Here is a 21,634-nt window from a genome sequence, read left to right on the forward strand (position 1 = left end):
CCGTGTCCATGTACAATAATTTTACACGATCACCATAAAAAGGTTTCAGCACATCATAATAGAGCTTTAACATATGTAATTTGGACGATTCCAATAGGTTTATCAAACTTAATTTTTGTTTTCTTCATGTTGAAAAGTGCCATGTGCTCATCATAAATTCTTCTATAATTGAAGTTGGGCTTTGCAACCAATTTTTTGCTCAGGCTGGGATCAGTAATTATTTTAACATCGGTATGTTTTCTGACATTTTCAATAGTTTTGCCATACACTGAATTGACCATCAATTTAAACAAGCCCTTATCAAATTGGCTCTTTGCAGATGTTCGAAGCTTTGTATTTGTATCAATGTATGACTTCAACCATGTTGAGTGCCTGAACCTCAAAACTTTGCCAACTTTGGTCACTTGAACACCATGTTTCATCAGGAACTGAAGATTTTTGTAATATATGACATATCCCTGTTTTGGCTCCAGAGTCATCATGAGCTTCTTCTGTTTAAAGCCAGGTGAGCACTGAACCTCGGGAATTGGGGGCAGATCAGAAAATTTATTGTGCAAATCATCAGGAATTGTCAGATCAACCTCTAAGAACAGGCCATAGTCACTGTCATCAAAATCCTTAAGATCTTCAATATTGAAATCTTCAACCCATTCAAGCCCTGCATATGGCAGTTTATCCATCATAGCATAACCATAGAGGCTGTTTGCATCTACATACAGTATATAATTTGATGGCCGTGCTGGATCATAATCAGGAATATGTTTGTTATTTGCTCTGGCATATCTCTGAGAACATTGCACCATGCCTCCTCTTATACATTGCTCCATAAACAAGTACATATCTTGATCCTGGATCAGATCCAATTGCATTTTAGTGTTCAAAAACATTGCAGCCCATGCTAGGCCCGGGGCACTGTAAAAATACAATGGGTCCAGTCCATAATTTTGCATGGAAGATTTTCTGAATGCCTGAAATATATCAGCTAAGAGAGTGACATCAAGTTTCAAATATGCCATGTGATAATCACCAAATGTCTTGCATTTTAATTTGTTCCACATCAATTGGGCATGGTGATAATCTTCATCAGAGATTCCAGATCCTCTGATTTTGCTGTAAAACTCTTCTTGTGGTGGCAAAGAACACTCATCAAATTTAGAAAAATCTGTAACATAATCATATGGATATACACCCTTCCGCCTAATTAATTTCAGGTCCTGATTTGGAAACGAAGCACGTGTGATTTTGAATTGATCATCAGGTAATTGAGTGGCCAGTGTGGGCAGGCTAGCAGATAAAATTCTGTAAGAATCAAGAAATCTTATGTGAATAGGAACACCATCAACTTTAATTATCTTGCTAATAGATATATATTTCTCATCATTTTCAGCTAAAATATTTAAATTCTGTTTCTCAAACCCCTCGTATCTGATCATATGATGGAAATCATAATTGGATGCTCCGTGGCAAAATATGGGGATAAATCTTGTTCTCTTGATCTGAATATTGCAGCTATTACACAGGGCCTGTTTATATCGACCATCTGTATGAGAATGGTGATGTACCTTGATATTTGTATCTGAAAATTCAGAATCACATACCGGGCATTTTTCTGCATTGTTGAAATCTTCAATCTGTTTCTCTGTTAAAGGCAACATAGGTTTTGATTTTAATAAAATATTAGATGCTATGTCACGGCACTCATTTTCTATTCTATGTGCAAATATTTTGATGGCATCTTCTCCCACGTATGAATATTCTTTAATAACAACACCATCCCGTATAACCACACAACAAAAGCTGGAAGGTTCATGTTGCTGGTATGGTGTAATTGCAGATTCTTCTGGATCTGGGCTACAGAATGCAAGAGGTTTGAGGTTCGATTCAAAATCACAGACAATATATGCTGGGTGTTCCAACAAGGCTTCAAACTTTTTGAATTTGCAATTTTCACTTGGTTTGGGCATCACCATATGAACAGGTTTATGATTGCCACAGTATTTCAGATGCTCAATTAGCTTGTTTTTGGCAATTTCCGCATTTTTTTCACGAACCCCATTTACAATTTTTTGACCATCAAATACAGATAAACATCTTCTGCACAACTTGAATATTGTATGAGTTTTGTCTAGCTGTGTTCTCACCAAAGCTTCAAGATTATGTATTAGAGTATAATGATATGTGCCATCCCCTTCAATTAAGAGCAAATCAATCGGAATAGCAGATTCATCATCAAGTGTACTGATTCTGAGAGGATCTATCGGGCAATTGCCAGTGGAACAAATAAATACATTAATAGATAATTGCTTGCCATTGATGTGCCTGGCCCTTTTTTCAAATTTATCAATATTCTGAACAAACATTGGATATTCCAAACCCTCCATTGCATCGTCAAAATCATGTTCATGCTGTTTGTAATAACTTATTCTCTGAGGATTCCTTGAAACTGGATACAAAGCAGCTAATATACACCACAAAAAGCATTTCTGGTCGGTATTTTTTATATTGACCACGGCTCTTTTGTTTTTGATATTAGCAGGTAATGGCAGATATGTAGATCCTTGTAATAGAGTGAATTCAGAAATATTAACATATAACTTGTGCGGAGAGCCGCATAGGGTCCATCCAGACTCTTTTGCCGCAAATTCAGAGTGTTTCATATTCAATTGATCTATCAACCTGCTTATTATTTTGTCTGAATTTGCATTTGAATATACCGGTACAGTTTCTGTTAAGTGGGGATGTGTAAATTTTGTGCCATTTGGCTTCTTATATTGTGTAAACAATTTGAGGGAGAGCTTATAAGAACCATTTTGTGCATTTAGAATTGCCTGGAGATTAGGATTTATACTGTTCAAGAAATTCTTAATGCCACATCTTGGCTCTGATACAAAACGGTGATCCCTTAATTGGCCGTTAAAACTGCTACGGATGGGTTCATAGCGTGGCTGCTTTGCAGGTCCAGCATTAACAGGTGCTTCGTGCCTTCTTTTCAGACCAGATGTGGATGGTTGTGTTGATGATTGTGCAGAGCAAGTATCTTTATGTGTATATGTGAAGTATTGCATGCTGTATTTTCTATTGCATTTGGGGCAAATTATTGTGGGAGTTCTGTATTTGTCCGAGTTACAAATTTTTTGGTGTCTGGCCCAATTAGAGCTAAATATATTTTTATTGCACTGATTGCAATATTTTTGACTTGGCATTTTTGCTGTTGTTTATTATATACAATTTCCTGGGATTCAATTCAAAACTTTATACTGGATAAAAATATCAGTTGGGTTCAGCTGTATGATTTGTATGTGTGTGTATGTGTGTATGTGTGTATACACTTAATATTTTTGGCTTTGGTATTTATATAAAATTTCCTGGGATTCAAATCTAATCTCTATGGATTAATATTAATCTTATGACAGGTTGTAAAGCCAATAGCCCACAAGTAGAAAAAAAAAAATATATTTATTCACACTGTCCCAGCGCAAATACCTGTACAGACATGCAGGACATGGAACAAATATAAGCTTGACTCTAAATGTGAGATTTTATATTGTTCAATTAAACCAAACAGGCCGGTAAGTATGAGAAGTACTGCAAAAACACATCTGCTCTCCTCAGCCACGCTCACAATACTGGATGATGCAATACTCAGGAATTTCTGTAAGTATTGGCGCTGGGGAGAAACGTGCAAAGCAAAAATCAATACTACCGTCTCGGGAATTGTACACACTGACACAGAGAGGGGAAACATGCAATCACGGGGCAATTCTAGAGGGGCTCTGCATATTGCATTGTTTTAATATTAAATAAACAAATTGAATACTATTCAATTGAACTTAAACCAGAAGTAAATATGTATAGGTAGGTATGGATACAAGTTTATAGACAAAAATCTGCTTGAGGGGGGTTGATACTTTCCGAAGAGCATTTTTACAAAACTCTTGGGTTAGGCAGGTGCTACACTAGATCAAAAAACTCATATTGACATGTTGAGCAAGTTTTAAGTATAGCAAATCAATCTGAGAAGAGCTCTTCCTTTCTGAAAAAATGCCCGAGGGCATTTTTACAAAAAATCTTAGATTAGACGGAGTTCCACACTTGAGCAAAAAACTCATATGAACATGTTGAGCAAGTTTTAAGTATAGCAAAGCTGCTTGAGAGGAGCTCTTCCTTTCCGGTGCTGTCCGTAGTATCAACACCACTACTTGAATCCTGCTGAGGTAACCAAATTTGATGAGCAACGAATGATTTCTACTGTTTATTGTAAAAAGTAAAATATACTAGCAAGAAGCCAGAGTTTAAAATAGGGGATCAGGTAAGGGTCAGTAAATATAAACAGTTATTCGAGAAGGGTTTTACTAAAAATTGGAGTACGGAGTTATTCTCAGTGGTTCAAGTTTTACCAGGGAATAGAAATACATATACCGCGTGAGGCACCTAAAAGTACCACCTGAAATAGCGAAGAAACCAGAAACAGTAGCGATGTGAGGTTTGGGGGAAACAATAATATCAAATGGGGCTCGTAAATCGGAGGTATGGGGTGGGTCGAAAAATATCGACAAATGGGGCATCTGGAGCAGTCATATTTTTTTAAATGGAACGATATACAATAACATGCATAATATAAAAGAGCACACGCAGAGAAACACAACGCCGTTGGTCTCATGCATCTACTGCACATAGAAACGAAGATATGGCCATGTGAAAATATGTAAACAAACTAACAAGTGGCCCACTTGACCGTCAGTACCACGGCATGTAAGACTTCTCAGGTGCCTGACAGAACTGCCTTTACGCAGAGCAAGTTTTGATAGCAGGTCCACGAGATCGTGTTAGTTCATAGCAAGCAGTCGTAGTGGTAAGAGCGAAGATTATGGTGGTGTTCACAAACATAGAAAAATCGGACATGATCCTGATTTATGGGGAATGCCGAAAGAATGCCTCAGAAGCCTACCGTGTGTACGCAGAGAGATATCCGGACAGACGACAGCCATCTCGACGTCTGTTTGGTAAGTTATTTATTCAATTAAGAGACACCGGAAGTGTAACACCACGAGCACGTGTGCGGAACAAGCCAACTACAGGTGAGGCAGGTGCAACAAATGTTCTCGCCGCTGTTGCTGTGAATCCGCACGTTAGCTCCCGTGAAATTGCCAGGGATGCTGTGATGAGTCAGCGAAGTGTATTGCGCATTCTGCACACACACAAGTTTCACCCATATCATATCTCCCTCCATCAGGAACTTCACGGGAATGATATTGTGGACCGTGTTCGGTTTTGCACATGGATGTTACGACACGACACACCCGATTTGTCACGTATCCTCTTCACTGACGAGGCAACTTTTACCAATCATGGAAATGTCAACCTAAGTAGCATGCACTATTGGTCGGTGACAAATCCACATTGGCTTCGCCAAGTGGAACGCCAGCGCCCTGTAGGGACATTCCGCAGCTGACGGCCACCACTTTGAACACACACTTTGACAGGTTTTCGCTTCTTACGCAGTGGTTCTTCGACATACTGTCATGGTCATTTTCATTATGCTGTAACACTGTCAAATACATGGTGCTGACGAAGTCTACTGTATTTTTTCTTCCTTTAACGCGTTCTGTCTTCATCTTGTCCAATGGCTTCCGACATCTCATACTTGTACATGCCGTGGTACTGACGGTCAAGTGGGCCACTTGTTAGTTTGTTTACGTATTTTCACATGGCCATATCTTCGTTCCCATGTGCAGTAGATGCATGTTAACAACGGCGTTGTGTTTCTCTGCGTGTGCTCTTTTATATTATGCAAGTTATTGTATATCGTTCCATTAAAAAAAATATGACTTTGCTCCAGATGCCCCATTTGTCGATATTTTTCGACCCACCCTATACCTCCGATTTACGAGCCCCATTTGATATTATTGTTTCCCGCAAACCTCACATCGCTACTGTTTCTGGTTTCTTCGCTATTTCAGGTGGTACTTTTAGGTGCCTCACGCGGTATAATAAAAGATAATCATAACAAAATATTGAAAGGGAGATTTTATGAAGAGGAACTTAGTAAAACAAAATATCGAGATACATATCTAATCGAGAAAATATTGAAGAAGAAAAATAATAAATTGTATGTGATATGGTTAGGTCTGCCAGACAAAAGTTGGATAGAAGCAAACCAGGTGATTCTTTGACACCAACATGGAATGTGGTACAGCGTTTACCAGATGTAGTGGAAACTAATAAAAAAATGGAGAGTTGTTACCTGATAACATAAGATGCCTCATTGCAGGCCCATCAGGTTGTGGAAAAACTACTTTGCTGGTTGATAATTTCTTGCTTGCCCCCAATTGGCTAGATTGGAAAAATAGACACTTGTATGTGTTTTCTAAAAGTTTAGAACAACCGAAATACCAACAACTCATGCAGTTGTACGAGGGACTGGGCATAGCTACATTTGCATCAACAATAAAACCTCTCGACCAATGTTTGAAAAATTCTGTTGTGGTATTCGATGATGTTATTCTGGAAAATCAGAATGAAATTAGAAATTTTTTTACACAGGGTCGTCACAAAGAAATAGACTGCTTTTATTTAGCTCAAACTTATTCCAAAATTCCCAAACAATTACTACGAGATAATACAAACTTAATCTGTTTGTTTCGTTAAGATCATACTAATTTGAAACATGTATACGATGATTATGTGGGAGGAGACTTAAATTACAACCAATTTTCAAAATTCTGTTCATCTTGTTGTAACAGCGACGATTTTGGATTTGTTACTATCGACATGACTCGGAAACCTAACAATGGTAAGTTTAGAAATAAAATCAACAACTTTTTTAATCGTTGAAACGATATAAAATAACCATTAATCAAAAAATAAATATGACGAAACATAAAATAGAAGATAATTCGAAATTACAAGAGTACTTGTACAAACGTTTCGAAGGTTGGAAATCAGATAATCGAGGTTTTTACAAGCAACACAAGCGTCAAAACCAACCTATTATCGATTCAATCAGTGGTCTTGGTAAAGAGATTAAGGGTGTGACAGAACAAAATAAAAACCTCATCAATGAATTGGTACCTTTTTCTGCTAAAAATTATGCTGATTTTCCACCTACCCCTTTATCCAGCATCCACACTCCCCTGATACTTAAGGAACCACCTGCTAAAACAGCTATAGAAGAATCAGAGAAAATCGAGTTGGGTCCCCTGGCAAGGGATTACCTGAGTACTGGAAAATTCGAAAACGATGAAGTATTTGGATTGTATCCAACTATGGAGGGTAATGAAGGTGTAGTATGGAAAATTGGCAAGTCTAAAGTTACATTTGAAGGGGATAACATAAAAATTAATTTGGGTGGGAGAAACAGCTGGTCCAGATATCCTGGTACCGTAGGGCTATGGGAGCTCATTACCAAAAAACAACCAAAAATTTTTACAGAAGATGATTATCAAAGTTACTCTGAAATTTTGGCACTCTCTGATGCTTTGAACCAAAATAACGATGCCAGTCAAAAGCGTGTGAAATCGAGCAGCGGGGATAAATACAAAAATCTGATTAAACCTATCTGGAATCAACTAAAAACCGGTAGTGGTATCAAACAATACAATACTCTACCTAAAGAATTTGTATGGATAAACGATGTGAGAAAACATATAGATAGATTGCTGGTTATAGCAGGGGAGGGAAACGCTGGGAACAATAATTTCCATAATGAGAAAATGGGTATTGTAAACATGATTAGTGACAAATTAGCTAATTTTATTGTAAACGATCCTAAAGGTATAGGATACTTAATTAAAGTTATCAATACTTTACCTCCTAAATTCTGGAATATATCAGAGGGTCGAGGTTTAGTAAATGATATTATTAATAAACTTCCGTTCGAGTTACACGTACCTGGTTACCAATATTGTGGTCCTGGTACAAAACTTGAGAAACGAATAGAAAGAGGGGACAGGGGTATTAATCCTCTGGATGCAGCTTGTGAAGAACATGATATTGCATACAACACACACAAAGATCTGAATGATCGTCATGTGGCTGATCAAAAACTGGAAGAGGCAGCTTTTGGAAGATTAACAAGGAGAGATGCATCATTGGGTGAAAGAATAACAGCATTGGGTACAGTTATTGCTATGAATACAAAACAAAAATTAGGGTGGGATTTGTAATATAAATACCCTGAAAAATAATAATAATAATAAAACAACATGAAACCAAAAGGAGTTGTATACCAAATACCATATCATGATCTTAAAAATTTAAAACTTAATTCGATTTTAACTAAAAAACAACAAGAAAAGAAGAGGCAATGTATAGCCAAAGGAAATGGAATGAAATTATTACTCAGTACGCCACAATTAAAACGATTGCAAAATACAAGAAAGAAAGCACATAGTAGAGGATTTACATTTAGCATTCCAGCTATCTTGGCTGCATGGGGGCAGTTTGGAGCTTAGCTGGGGGTAGTGCTGCTATTGCCAAAACTGTGATTGATTCGAAAAAAAATAAGACAGAACTAGAAGAGCAAAAGCGTCATAATCTTGCCATGGAGAAAAAAATAGGCAAAGGTGTGAAGTCTAGGGCACTCAGAAAATTAAAAAAAAGAAGAAGCTCTTACCAACCAAGACATTGAATCTTTAATTAAAATATTTAAAATTAAACACTTCGGGGGGGGGGGTTCATGTCTGATTCTCTCCCTAAAGGTAGTCCTCACTCTCGAGAATGTGGTGTGGTGAATTTGGACAAGTCCGAAAACGTTGGTACTTACTGGATATGCTATTATAAACAAAATGACAATGCTTTTATTTTCGATTCTTTCGGAGGGGTGCCCCCTACAGAATTAATTCGTTACTTGTAACATGTTAAAATTTATTACAACGACGATCGTATTCAAGATTTCGATCAAATTATATGTGGCCATGTTTGCATTACGATGCTCAGAATTTTAAATAAAATACCAAACATCAAATTAAAAGATTTTCAAAAAGCTGTATTATATAATAAATATGGGAATTTTTCATCTCTCCAGCGAGACTTCGGTTTTGAAACTACATCTTCACGATGATATTATCTATCCAAAATACATAGCTCTGAGAGCATTCTACAGTATGTATCTGATTCCGAATGTAATGACCTACAACAATACTATATTAGTAGGTAATGAAAAAATAATTATTCCACCTGGACAGTATAACTTATGTACTTTACAATTTGAACTTCCAACCACTGTCTTGCTTTCTCAAAATTCTTTAACACACAGAGTAGAGATTGTAACTACCAATGAAACAGTGGACTTACCTACCATGGGAGAACTTTTAGGATTCGAGAACAATAGCAAATTAGAACCTAGTGTTAGGCACATAGGTAAATTTATACCAAAATTCTTAGCTATTGAGACATTGAATATTCACTGTAACATTGCCAAAGGTATGATTATCAAAGCAGAAGAAAATTCGATTGGCAGTCACAAGCAGACAGGTATCGTTGCTATATTTAAACCAAATTCAGAATTTATGGAACCTATCTTCGATTCCCCAATCCCACCAGTCTATTTCCCTGTCTCTATTGATAAAGTTAATTACATAGAAATAACAATTACGAATGAGAAAAATGAAATCATCGATTTTGCTGGTGCTAATAGCACTGCGATAATAGAAATTAATATTTTAAAAATATAAATAAATACCAAGATGGAAAATATCGAGAGTTATGAATTACAGTCCTTCCCTCCAAACAGGAGGACATTTGCAAATTTAATTCAGCCCAATAAAGAGATACAGTATGACATCACGGTGGGGGACGGATTCATTCATCCACATAGATCTGATCTGTATATAAAATTTGATATTGTAAAACAAAGTAATGGTGAAGAATATCCCCTCCCGGTGGCTAATGTAAAACTTATAGATAATTTTGTTCCATTCTTATTTTCTCAAATTGAAGTCAGGAAGCATGGTACAGAGATTGACAGGATTGATTGCCCTGGAATTACATCCACTATAGTGGGGACATTGAAACTGTCCAAATCAGAGAGTGCATATTATAAAATTGGTGGGTTCGAAGCTGGAACAAAAATTCAAGCAAAAAGTCACACAGTACTGTTCCCCATGAGATTGCTATTTGGATTTTTCTCTGATTATAATGAAATTATGTGGAAAGGTGTTTTGAGTGTCATATTTCGCAGAGCACACAATGATTATAATGCTACCATGAGATACAAAACTTTGAATGCAGATGGAACAGCTAATGAGGCTAGTTTACCCGAAGCTGCGAAATGTGTGATCCAGTCTATGGAGTTGCGAATGCCTGTAGTTGAATATGAATCGAATTATGCTCTCAAATCCAAAACCAATATTTTGAAAAATCCTCAAATTCCGATTCAATTTTATACTTATCAATGCATTCAGAAGCCTGTAGAGAGTAAATTGTTTGAATTTGACCTTACTAATCAGTTCCAATCTTTGCAATATGACATGCCAGAGTTTGTAGCTGTGCTGTTTCAAACAGGGAGAAATGACAAACAGGAAAAGGATAGCAGCCAGTTTGATAATTGTAAAGTTAAAAATGTGTATCTGAAGAATGGCAGAAATGAAGTATTTCCGCGTGAAAATTATAATTTAAACATTGCAGAACAAGATTATTTGAAGTTATATGAAGCTTATAGTGAATTTAAAAGAGTAACTGAAGGTAACATAGACATGTATTATAATCCAGATGAGTTCATAATTCACAGACCAATGTTTTTAATAAATGCGTAAAAAAAATTGGTAGTTATAAATGATCGAACTAATATAAAATTGATATGTGAATTTCATGAAACTCTAGCAGAAAATACTACATGTAGTGCTATATTAATAGTAGAGAAGTCATATGTATATGATGTAAAAAATGAGAGAGTGATAGAACAATTTTAAATACGTAGAATAGAATAGAATATAGAATTTTATTATTTTATTATTTACTTCAGAGCCTTAGGCTCGATAAATATATATGAATAATTATACATAACATTAAAAAATGAAATATAGATATTTTTCATCAACTTTTTAATTTACATTTATTACAATGTTTTGTCTTAACATTTTCATAGTGACCATGTTCTCTAGTATGGATGTTACAATCTAATATTTCTAATTTATTGTCATGGCCATCGAGGGCTATTTTATTTTTTATTGTAGTATAAACAGTATGATTTTTGTTGGTAAGATAATATGCAGACATTAATTTTTTTCATTTTTATTTTCAAATAAACAATTTTTAAAATCATCCATTGTCAGTCTTACTATATTTGGTCGTTTTATACCCTTAGCTTTTTTAATTTCTTCTTCTTTTTCATCTATTTTGATACAATACATTTTTGCTCTAAGTTCAGCAAATTCTGATATTATAGATCCTGCTGCTTCATCTTTCATTTTCCCAGGGATCATCTTGTTATCAACACTGTATAATAAATTATATACTGGACAATCTTTTGGATAGTTACTAAAATCAAAATGTTCTTTCATATCTAGTAAATCTTCGTACAAATCCTCTGTTTCTATTTCATATATATAACTATCAGTATCCATGTATGCTATTCTTATGTTTTCGTATCTAGCTTGCATCACATCATAATGAAATTTATACATTTCTAATTTAGATAATTCAAGAATTGTAACACCCACAGCTATTGGCACATCACACACTACATCAATGTTACTTCTTTCAATAAGAGTCACATTTTCAGTAATTTCTATAAACTTTTGTATGTAGGATCTGGGCAACCCGAATTCGAGCCCAGCGGAAGGAAAGTTTTTTTTTGTCTAATTTCAACCAATCTTATTTATAAAACTGAGGTTTCTGCAAAACCTTTTCAATTGCATGCCACTTCATATGTTGGTAATCTGAAAGCAGCAAAGGTGAAAATTTGATGTTCCGAAGCGACGATGTATTTGTGTATGTGTTGAAAAAACGCAGTTATTTATTAGCGAAAAACATGAAGCCACGTGATCATTGAGAACGCTTCCTACTTGTCAGTGCTAATATGGCATTAGCTACAGTCTGTCAACACACACCAACTTTCATGTTCCCCGTAAAATGATTACCTTTCCACGTTTCAAAATCATGAGTGCTGTCTAAAGCAATACTTTGATACTTGCGTTTGCATGTTCGAATCTAAAGTAATTCGAAACTTTTTTCCCCCAGCAAATGACATTGAAACCATTAATAACTGTTTGCAATGTGATATTGATATCATAGTATATGGAAAGAATAAAAATGGAGAATTTCGCTTAAAACAAGTTAAAAATATATTAAATTATGTGGATACCTGAAGTAAAACGTACGATGCACGATCAGAGAGCCTGAATGTTGCATTGAAAACTGCAGAGAACAATGACTGACTTATGAACAGTGAAAGGTTTTTCCATGCTCCAATGGGATTTTATTTATAACTATAAATAAACAAGGGAGAAGGACACAGGTTGGTATGATGAACTAAATTGTAAACTAAAAGTTTTAATTGAAGAAACAAAACACGTTCACGGTTAAAAATAGGGCATTCAATTTCAGGCACATTACACTATCTGAAAGACTATTTTCAAAATTAATGATATTTGGATAACCGGCAAATCCAAACTTGATGTTAACCACGTAATGCACTTGATAATCAAAGAAACATAATTTTTCTTGAGCATGCCCTTTATTTTGTGTCTTGATTGTTGAAATAATACGTTGAAACGAACAGTAGTATGTTTTAGAGTGTGTTTAGAATCTCTTGTGTACTGCATGGGAATACTGAAGTCATTTTAGTTTCCTAATGAAATAACAATTATTCAGTGTAATCTTTCAAAAAGAAAGCGTTTGTTTATTTGCAGCTGTTGATGACAGAAATTCAATTGCAAGACAAGTTACCAAATTAGCAATAGTTCTCTTACATATTTGTGGTATGTGCTTGTCTGCCTTATACCGGATGATGAAGGAAACAGATATGAAAGATAGAAAATTTCTGTTCTTGGGTAGCTCGTCCTGCTTTTGTCAGAAAACCTGATCAGCATACTGAACCAAGTCATCACACGAGATACGACTTCAATTATATAATCCGTTTCTGTGGTCAAATAACTCCAAAAAAGGCAATAAAATTGTCAGTGTGAGGAGACGGAGAAATAATTTATTTTTATCTTACATTATACTCTGTCTGTGTGCCTAGTGTGGTTTGTCTGTCCCAAAGCTGAAGATAAACCTCTGTCTGTTGTAACGCGTGGCATGTTTTCTTCCAGCTTACAAATCACGTAAAATACCTTCGTTCACTTCAGTGTGCTGGTTCTGCAGGCACAAGGTCATGTCGACTGATAAGCAGACACCACGTGACTCCGGGGCCAACTGTCAGCACCGCAGAGAAGCTTCGGTAATTTGCGAGGTTCCTTCTAGTCCTTGACAGAGCGCATGCTCCGTAATTATGTGCAGAAAACCCATGTTTTCTGTGTAAAAAATTTACGTATGTTTGGATTGTGTGCTCAAATGTTGCAGTAAACATAACTCCGTGACACACAACAACAATTACAAGCGCTTCAAAGATTAGAAACTTAGCAAGCGTTACTCACAAGACGATTAGATTGTCCGACTGACAGAAGACCAGGTGGTGGGGTGGTAGCGTGTTAATTTGACACGCAGGAGATACTGGGTTCGATTCCCGTTTGATTGCCTCTAATTTTTTTCTTAACTCGAGCGACTATATATTTCAATTTATTTATTGCGAACATTCTTATTTTATTTGCTGTGCGAATTGTTGAATTTTGAACTGAATTTTGTTTCCCAAACGATTACGATAATTTCTTGTGAATAGTATTATATGTATTTCTGCATCATTTTCTCGAAAATGTATACTTTTCGCCAGGCGTAAAATTTTATTGAGTAAGTATGTTTGTAAAATGTCCTCCTCCGTAGTCGAGCGGGTTAAGGCGTTCTCTCGTCTTGAGATCGTTCGCTGCGGGACGGCGTAGGTTCGAATCCGACTCTGGTCGGAATTTATTCGTCCTACGTATAGGCCTGGTGGCAACCCACCATCGTGAGGAAATTGGGAAGCTCCGAGTGAGTGAGCGTAACCCGGTCGAGAAGACCTACAACAACGGCTGGGGGTTCGTCGGGCTGATCACCCGTCACCCCACTACTGGTCTAAGACCTCCACGCTATAACAGGTGACGGAGGACCAGTGTGGGAGGGAGACCAGCAGTCGGTAGGTAAGCCAAGGCCCGCCAAGGTGCTGTAGAGCTGTGGGATTATGGTTATGTTTGTAAAATGATGAGAAATGTGAAAAAACTATCGTAAAAAATAATTTTCACAAATAAAATTTAAAACGGTAAAGTAAAGATTTCCACCCAAAAATAAAGTAAAAATGTATTTAACTTTTACTCCAATAAATTATTAAATAAAATGCAATAATTAGTTGCTCGAGTTATTTAAAAAAAATAGGGCAATAGAAAGGGAATCGAACTCAAAACCTTCATTACGTGAAACTTATCCGCTACCACGGGGCCACTTGAAAATCATGTAATAGCTTCGCCTCATAAAGGCACTTCGAACTCATCGAAACCTTCAAGCGCTTTTCCTCGATTTTTTTCTTCTTTTTAGGTCCACTTTATGCACAGTAAGAAAACTGGATCTATAGTTTAAAGTGGGATTCCAACCACTTGTGCCTAAACCGCGTATCAAAGTTTTCCTCTGGAATTGTTGGCTAGCGTGCGACATTACCAATACTCGGTTCGGGCATGGATGTGTGTGTTTGTCCCAATGAGAATACAGAGAATATGGAGGAAATTGACATGTGTGACAACTGAGAAAAAGGTGAAGAACGGGGATGCTATTAATTTTGAAAATACTCTTTCAGTCAGTTAGTGTAATGTGCCTGAAATTGAATGCCCTATTTTTGACCGTGAACGTGTTTTGCTTCTTCAATTAAAACTTTTAGATTACAATTTACTTCATCATACCAACCTGTGTCCTTCTCCCTTGTCTATTTATAGTTATAAATAAAATCCCATTGGAACATGGAAAAACCTTTCACTGTTCATAAGTCAGTCATTGTTCACTGCAGTTTTCAATGCAACATTCAGGCTCTCTGATCGTGCATCGTACGTTTCACATCAGATATCCACATAATTTAATATATTTATAAGTAGGGAGTGGAAGTTGTTGACCTAAAAATATAGGTATATTACCTATAGAATATCCTAAAAAATGGAAAAAAATGACCATTAAATTTGTTAGTTTCAGGTTAAAAATTGAAATGAAAATGAAATTAATTAAACAAAATGCAATCTTGCTTTAAAAAAAAGGGCACCAAATGATAGCACATGCACATTCAATTAAAATATGCAACGAGGATTTCCAATGGAAACAGGGTCTAGCTATAGTATATCCAGCCTCTCCTTATCTGATCTTAATTCTGAGTTTGCCTCAGACGGGTACCTGGTGGTTTCTCCCGGCACAACAAAGACTGTGACCAGTTCAGTTTTCTTTTGCTCGTAAATTGCAATCCTGCTAGATATATATAGGCATATATTCACCTTGGTGTAAAGATTCAAGAATATTACCAAAATTAAAGAAGTGACAATATATGATGAAACAATATACCGAATATTGCGAAAAATGTTGGGAAAATGACGAAAATCGGGGAAAATGACATAAAACCTGACAAATGGCAACAATTGCAAAAAAAATGCACTTTAAAATTACCTTTTTTGGGTTCTAGACGAAGTATAATATTGTGTATATTTAATGGGCATCGTGTCCGAGATGTCAGAAAAAAGATGTCATTTCATCAACTTCCGCTCCCTATTTATCAGATGTTTTAAATTCTCCATTTTTATTATTTCCATATATGATATCAATATCACATTGCAAACAGTTATTAATGGTTTCAATGTCATTTGCTGGGGGAAAAAAGTTTCGAATTACTTTAGATTCGAACATGCAAACGCAAGTATCAAAGTATTGCTTTAGACAGCACTCATGATTTTGAAACGTGGAAAGGTAATCATTTTACGGGGAATATGAAAGTTGGTGTGTGTTGACAGACTGTAGCTAATGTCATATTAGCACTGACAAGTAGGAAGCGTTCTCAATGATCACGTGGCTGCATGTTTTTCGCTAATAAATAACTGCGTTTTTTCAACACATACACAAATACATCGTCGCTTCGGAACATCAAATTTTCATCTTTGCTGCTTTCAGATTACCAACATACGAAGTGGCATGCAATTGAAAAGGTTTTGCAGAAACATCAGTTTTATAAATAAGGTTGGTTGAAATTAGACAAAAAAAAAAAAACTTTCCTTCCGCTGGGCTCGAATTCGGGTTGCCCGCATGCTAATCTGACACGATAACCAACACTCCAAACGAGACAACACGACACTCTTTCGCAACTAGTCGACTGAAATGCAAGTTAATTTTCAGATTGCTAATTCCCAAGGTATAACAGTTGTGTCTTGCATTTTCTGTACTTTTGTTATTTCAGTCGCTTTGGTCTCTCCCTAGGTTAATCACGGCAATAATGAGGAATATTTTTTTGACAAAGATGATAAACAGACACACAAGAATAATCTCCCTCGCAAAGAAAAAGCCAGAACTCGAGTCTGGAACCTTCGACGCGAGGTGTGTTTTCGTTAGATTCATGGTATTTCGTGAGTTGATATGAATGAAGTAAATAAATAAGACAAGTGGGTGGAAGGGACTGGAGAATCGTAGTTAAGGAACCATTGAGAAGATATCAATAGCACCATGTTTTCTTTTTTCCAGTCAGTCTGTTTCCTTCCTCAACACCTGAAGACGAAAATGCATGTTAATTTCTCTCATAATTGTTTCATTGTCTATTAATAGAAACCACGTATGTCAAAAATAGACGCTTTCCCACGTTTCGCACATCGTGCTTCTCTATTTACTGTTATTTGGACATTCACTTGGAAGTTAAAACTTAGCTCTGTGTGTTTGTTTTCACGTGCATGTGTGTGAGAAGAATGGTGTGAACATGTGTTCGATGTTTTTCTGGGCATTATTTTCGTTCAAAGCATTAATATAATTGTAAAATATGGAATTTACTGTAATGCAAGGAGTGAAAATATAAATCCAGTCCGTCAGGTTCGTTCCCAAACAACATTAAATAATGGAAAGTAACGTGGACCGAGTATTATTCCATGTCGAGAACACGAGACATTACGATCGACAATCTTCATCTCGTATTTCTCGTTAGCATCACTAGTCAATTTACAGAGATGTATACCCGTGACTGGTATACAAGCCGCAGAATTGCAATGCTGGTTGGGTTGTCTTGTCACAAGGCGCTTGGTGGTCAGACATGGATGGTTTGCTTCGGTGCTTCTTCAATAAGGTCGTTACAAGCCAGCAGTGTCCGTGACTGTAGCAAGTATTGCTTTGAACCGACCCAATACCTCTACTCTCATGCCTAATAATAACGTTAAGCTTAGATTCGAACGGTACATCCTATTTTCTAATATAAACAAGGTCAGATATAATTTTCAAAACTCTAAAATTACGATTTATGTGTAAAAGGTTGCATACCATATCCTTGGTAACTATTATTTCTCCCTAACAGTTTAAATTATTTTTCTTGATACATGTAAGTAAAAGTTACAAGATATACGTAATGTTGACAATGTATTTCAATGTGATAAAGGTTTGAAAATATTAAAAAATAATAATAAAAAAAGGTTGGTCCCAATATTTGCTCATTTGTTGTATCGAGAAAAGTTCTCCCGAATAATATATGTAGAAATAATGTAGCTTGTTAGTAGGGTAGACCGGGCCAAATCGGGTCTCAGGAAAATTTGGGTCGTTTTGAATTTACGCGCTCATAACTGGCAGACAAAATAAATCTTTATGCATACATAAGTAAATAGGATTCTCTCATAACACATACACACACACACATATTTCAACTTGCACTCGCACGGTGGCCGAGCACGTAAAGTGGTCTGCTTTCGATCTAACCAGAGTTCAATTCCCGCCATGGACTTGTTCGTTGTGAAGGACAGCATATCATCATTTATTTTCATCGCCGTGTTTAACCAGAAGTTGCAGAAATGAGACACAAAATAACGAAAAGACAACTACGCTTATGCATGTACGTAGTTCTTGTATGGTAAATTAGATTTATAGAGAAATGACCAACACACCTGAGCCCGGATTCTTGTCTATATATCTCCTCCAATATCCCGACTTGGGCAATCGCTTGAATTTCGGAATGCGTGTATTTTAAGTTCCGAACGAAGAACCAATGGACCTCCTCATTGATTACAACTTTGCAGAGCAGTAAGGTGGTTTTGGTGTTAGCACCAGGTCTGCAATTCTCGAGGAACAACATGTAGTCTTCAATCTTGAAGTCTTTCAGCGTCTCACCGTCCTGGCATGTTTCCCAATACGGCTGCAAAAAAAAAATAAAAAAATCAGACTTCAGTCTCAAGGAAGAATTATACTCTGTCTTGGGAATCTCTGGAGCGAACGAACGAAAACAAATATCTGCGGAAGTAGTGACTCGAGAGGGCTCGACCAATGACCGCGGAGAGAGAAAGAGAGAGAGAGAGAGAGAGAGAGATTGCATGCCGGAGCAACGCGGCTACCACTTGTTTGCAGCAGCGCGCCCTGCTTTGCCCCGCCCGCTTGCTTTCTTCTCTTCTCTGACGTCATGAACAGCTTTGCTTCTCAGATTCCCGAGACAGAGTGCTCACTACGAGGAGGGCAGTTACAGGCTATAAAGAAAAATATCACTACGCAGAAGAGTCTGACTTCATTGCAATAGATATTAAGAATGTATTATTCCTGTGTGTATCAAATTTTACAATACAGTAAAACCTCGTTAAGCCGGACTCCGCTTAATCCAGACAGGCAAAAGGCAAAAAAAAGTAGAATGCAAGGTTTTAAATGTGGCTAGAAGTCGACAAGAGAACTTCTCAAAGAAAAGGCAGTCAGTCAACCACTGATAAATTTCTATTTTCCGCAGACTTTCTACTGTACTGTACGAGGCCTATGCCCTTTAAATACACCATAATAAACGTTTTCTGTTGCTATAAACGGAGTTTTAATGCACTTTCTAAGTTAATCCGGAATTTCGTTAAACCGGTGAACTTATCCCCCATTAGTGCGGATTAACAAGGTTTTACTGTACCTCAAAAACAATTTTAGTTCACGCGGCCACAGTTGCAGTGACGGAAAGTTGATTAATTTCGTCTACTAAATGCAAAAGACTTAATGATGGTAGGGCAATAAAGATTAAGGAAATTGCTGGCAAGATTGTTCAGTTCCTTCGACGGCCTGTTGTAGTCTTAGTTGTAATTATCAGTCTCGTAATAATTTACGTAAGCCGTGACTGAAACGAAGTTGTGTCTGTGAAATATAGGCTGACATTCATTTTACCTAACGCACACCTCACATTTTGCCTTTTCCTACCGAACAGCCACGATGTGAATTGATGCCTTGTTAGTTTTTAGATGTCTTGGGTCGTTCCTCTTGCTCTTGTGCAGTCTTACGGGGTGCGACCTGCATGCTGGCAAGGGAAGTGGAGAGCGGGGAAGCGACCAATCCAGCGCGATAAGAAACACTGGAGCCTGAAGAACGAGGTGCGCGTAGTACTTTCTCCCGCCATGTCGTAACTCTCGGCGCCACCGCTGTTATCTGGTTGATCTGCTGCGTATATTCCCTGCTCCCCAATTTCCTTGCCAGCATGTAGGTCGCTCGCCGAAAGACTAGACAAGAGCTGTAGTTCTAGATGTCTCAGGGGAGGGAGAGAGATTGATAGTTTTAGACGCTTCGAGCAGGGTTGATGGTTTAGTCTTAAACCCCGAAGGATGCGATCTCCATTAACTCTTAGAATCTCTGATAATATAGTTATAAGCGTCACCGGGAGGATTGAGCCCTATCTTTCAACGCATCAAAGGGAGCGGGTATGGTTGGAGGATCCAAAGTGGCGGTGCAGGGAGTCAAAGTATTAATATGGTCACTATTGATGTTTGTACAGTAATGAATATTTTGTAGGGCTGAGCCGATACCGATGCCGATGTATCGGTATCGGAAAGTATCGGTTGGAATTCACCTACCGATAACACCCGATAGTTTTACGGCATATTAGTCTTTCACGGGGTCCGCAAAAATGCCACGCGACACCTTCGCGGAGTCTCATTATCCTGGAAGTTATGCAAAATTCAAACCTTCTTATTATTTTGCATCAATTTTACACGAGAAACTTGTATTTATTTTGTGATTACATACTATCTATTTTAATTCTTGAATATTCTAAAGCAAATTTATTGGTAAATCGATGCATAAAATTGGCGAAGAATATTTACACATCAATTTTTGATCAATATTTTGAACAAATTTTAATTACTGCAATTTTCAAGTATCGGTATCGGTATCGGTACGGGTATCGGTTCAAAGTGGTATCGGCTCGGGCCTAATATTTTGTTAGCACAGATTTATTTGCTTCAGTAAATTTTGCTACTTACTCTTAACTTGTTAATTTTAGAGGTCCCTGGTGAAAATCAATCTTAATTAAAAGAGAAAAGGAGACACAATATGGTATTAAAGTAGGAGATTGTATAATAAACAAACAAAGTTGCCACCTCGGAGGCCGAACATGCTGAATTCTCGAATTACAGTCTCAGCGTCGATTGTTCTGAGTTCGAAACTGGTATGGGTATTACATTGATAAATAGGACGAAGCAGCTGTAAGAACATTCACCCTCTCGGCCCCAGTCAGAAATCGTAACTGCTGTTCACAAACTCCTGGACCTTCATGAAATAATTGCCATTATTTAGAAAATTTGAATACGAAGCAAGGAGTAAGATCACGATCTCATTGCCGAAGGTTCCAGGTTAATCCTGGTTTCAGCATTGGCGTTCCTTTTGCAGTGGCGAAATTATAATACAAGCAATTCAAGTGCTGTTTGCACTATTAAGATATTAATTCATGTACTTTAGTATCCATTACACTCGACTTGACAAATATGAAGGTAATTTGTGTATACGAGTATATGCTTGAAGATTGAATATACTTACATCACGTCTCATGCTCTCGGCAACATTCAACTCATTCTCATTGAAATTTACCATCTTGCTTTGCAAAACATCAGATTCTGAAAAACTATCCACATCTATCCTTATATTTGGATTTTGGCAATCTTTTAAGATCTCCAGTGCTTCTTGTGGATCCTCTCCGTCCTTGGACTCATACAATCTACAATATCTAAGTTTCAAAGTCATGTAACCCTTCCTCTTTACGATATAATTCTTTAAGAGGTTAGCGTAGTTCAAACGAGGCAAATAGTTTATGTAGAGTTCAATTGTTCTAGAAAGAAAAATAATTGATATTAGCATCTATTCTGCTAGTAGTTTGACAAAATTGTATTTAAATCTGAGATATGCATTCATGAGTTTCTATTTATTTATTCGAAACTTTTAAGTAAAGGTAAAGTTCACTGTGCAAATAGCACCTGCCATGAAGGTACATTTCGGGAATGTTGGGGAAGGCCCCACACATTCTCGATCTCGGCCATTTTGGAGGCGATGTGATTAGCACCGGCCGCCTTTACCCCCGAAAGTTGCCCCAGGTACCCATTGATTTGAGGCTGGGTGAGCCCCAGAGACGCTT

General features: G+C 37.0%; 1 protein-coding gene across 1 annotated transcript in view; it reads right to left on the bottom strand.

The window, feature by feature from the left end:
* The window catches only part of LOC145995249 (uncharacterized), a 251,399-nt gene that overhangs the window by 23,488 nt on the left and 206,277 nt on the right, over positions 1-21,634 (bottom strand). The window lies entirely within an intron of this gene.

Source organism: Lepisma saccharinum, chromosome 11 (genome assembly GCF_977018435.1).
Source record: "Lepisma saccharinum chromosome 11, izLepSacc3.1, whole genome shotgun sequence".
In the NCBI taxonomy this organism is placed as follows: Eukaryota; Metazoa; Arthropoda; class Insecta; order Zygentoma; family Lepismatidae; genus Lepisma; species Lepisma saccharinum.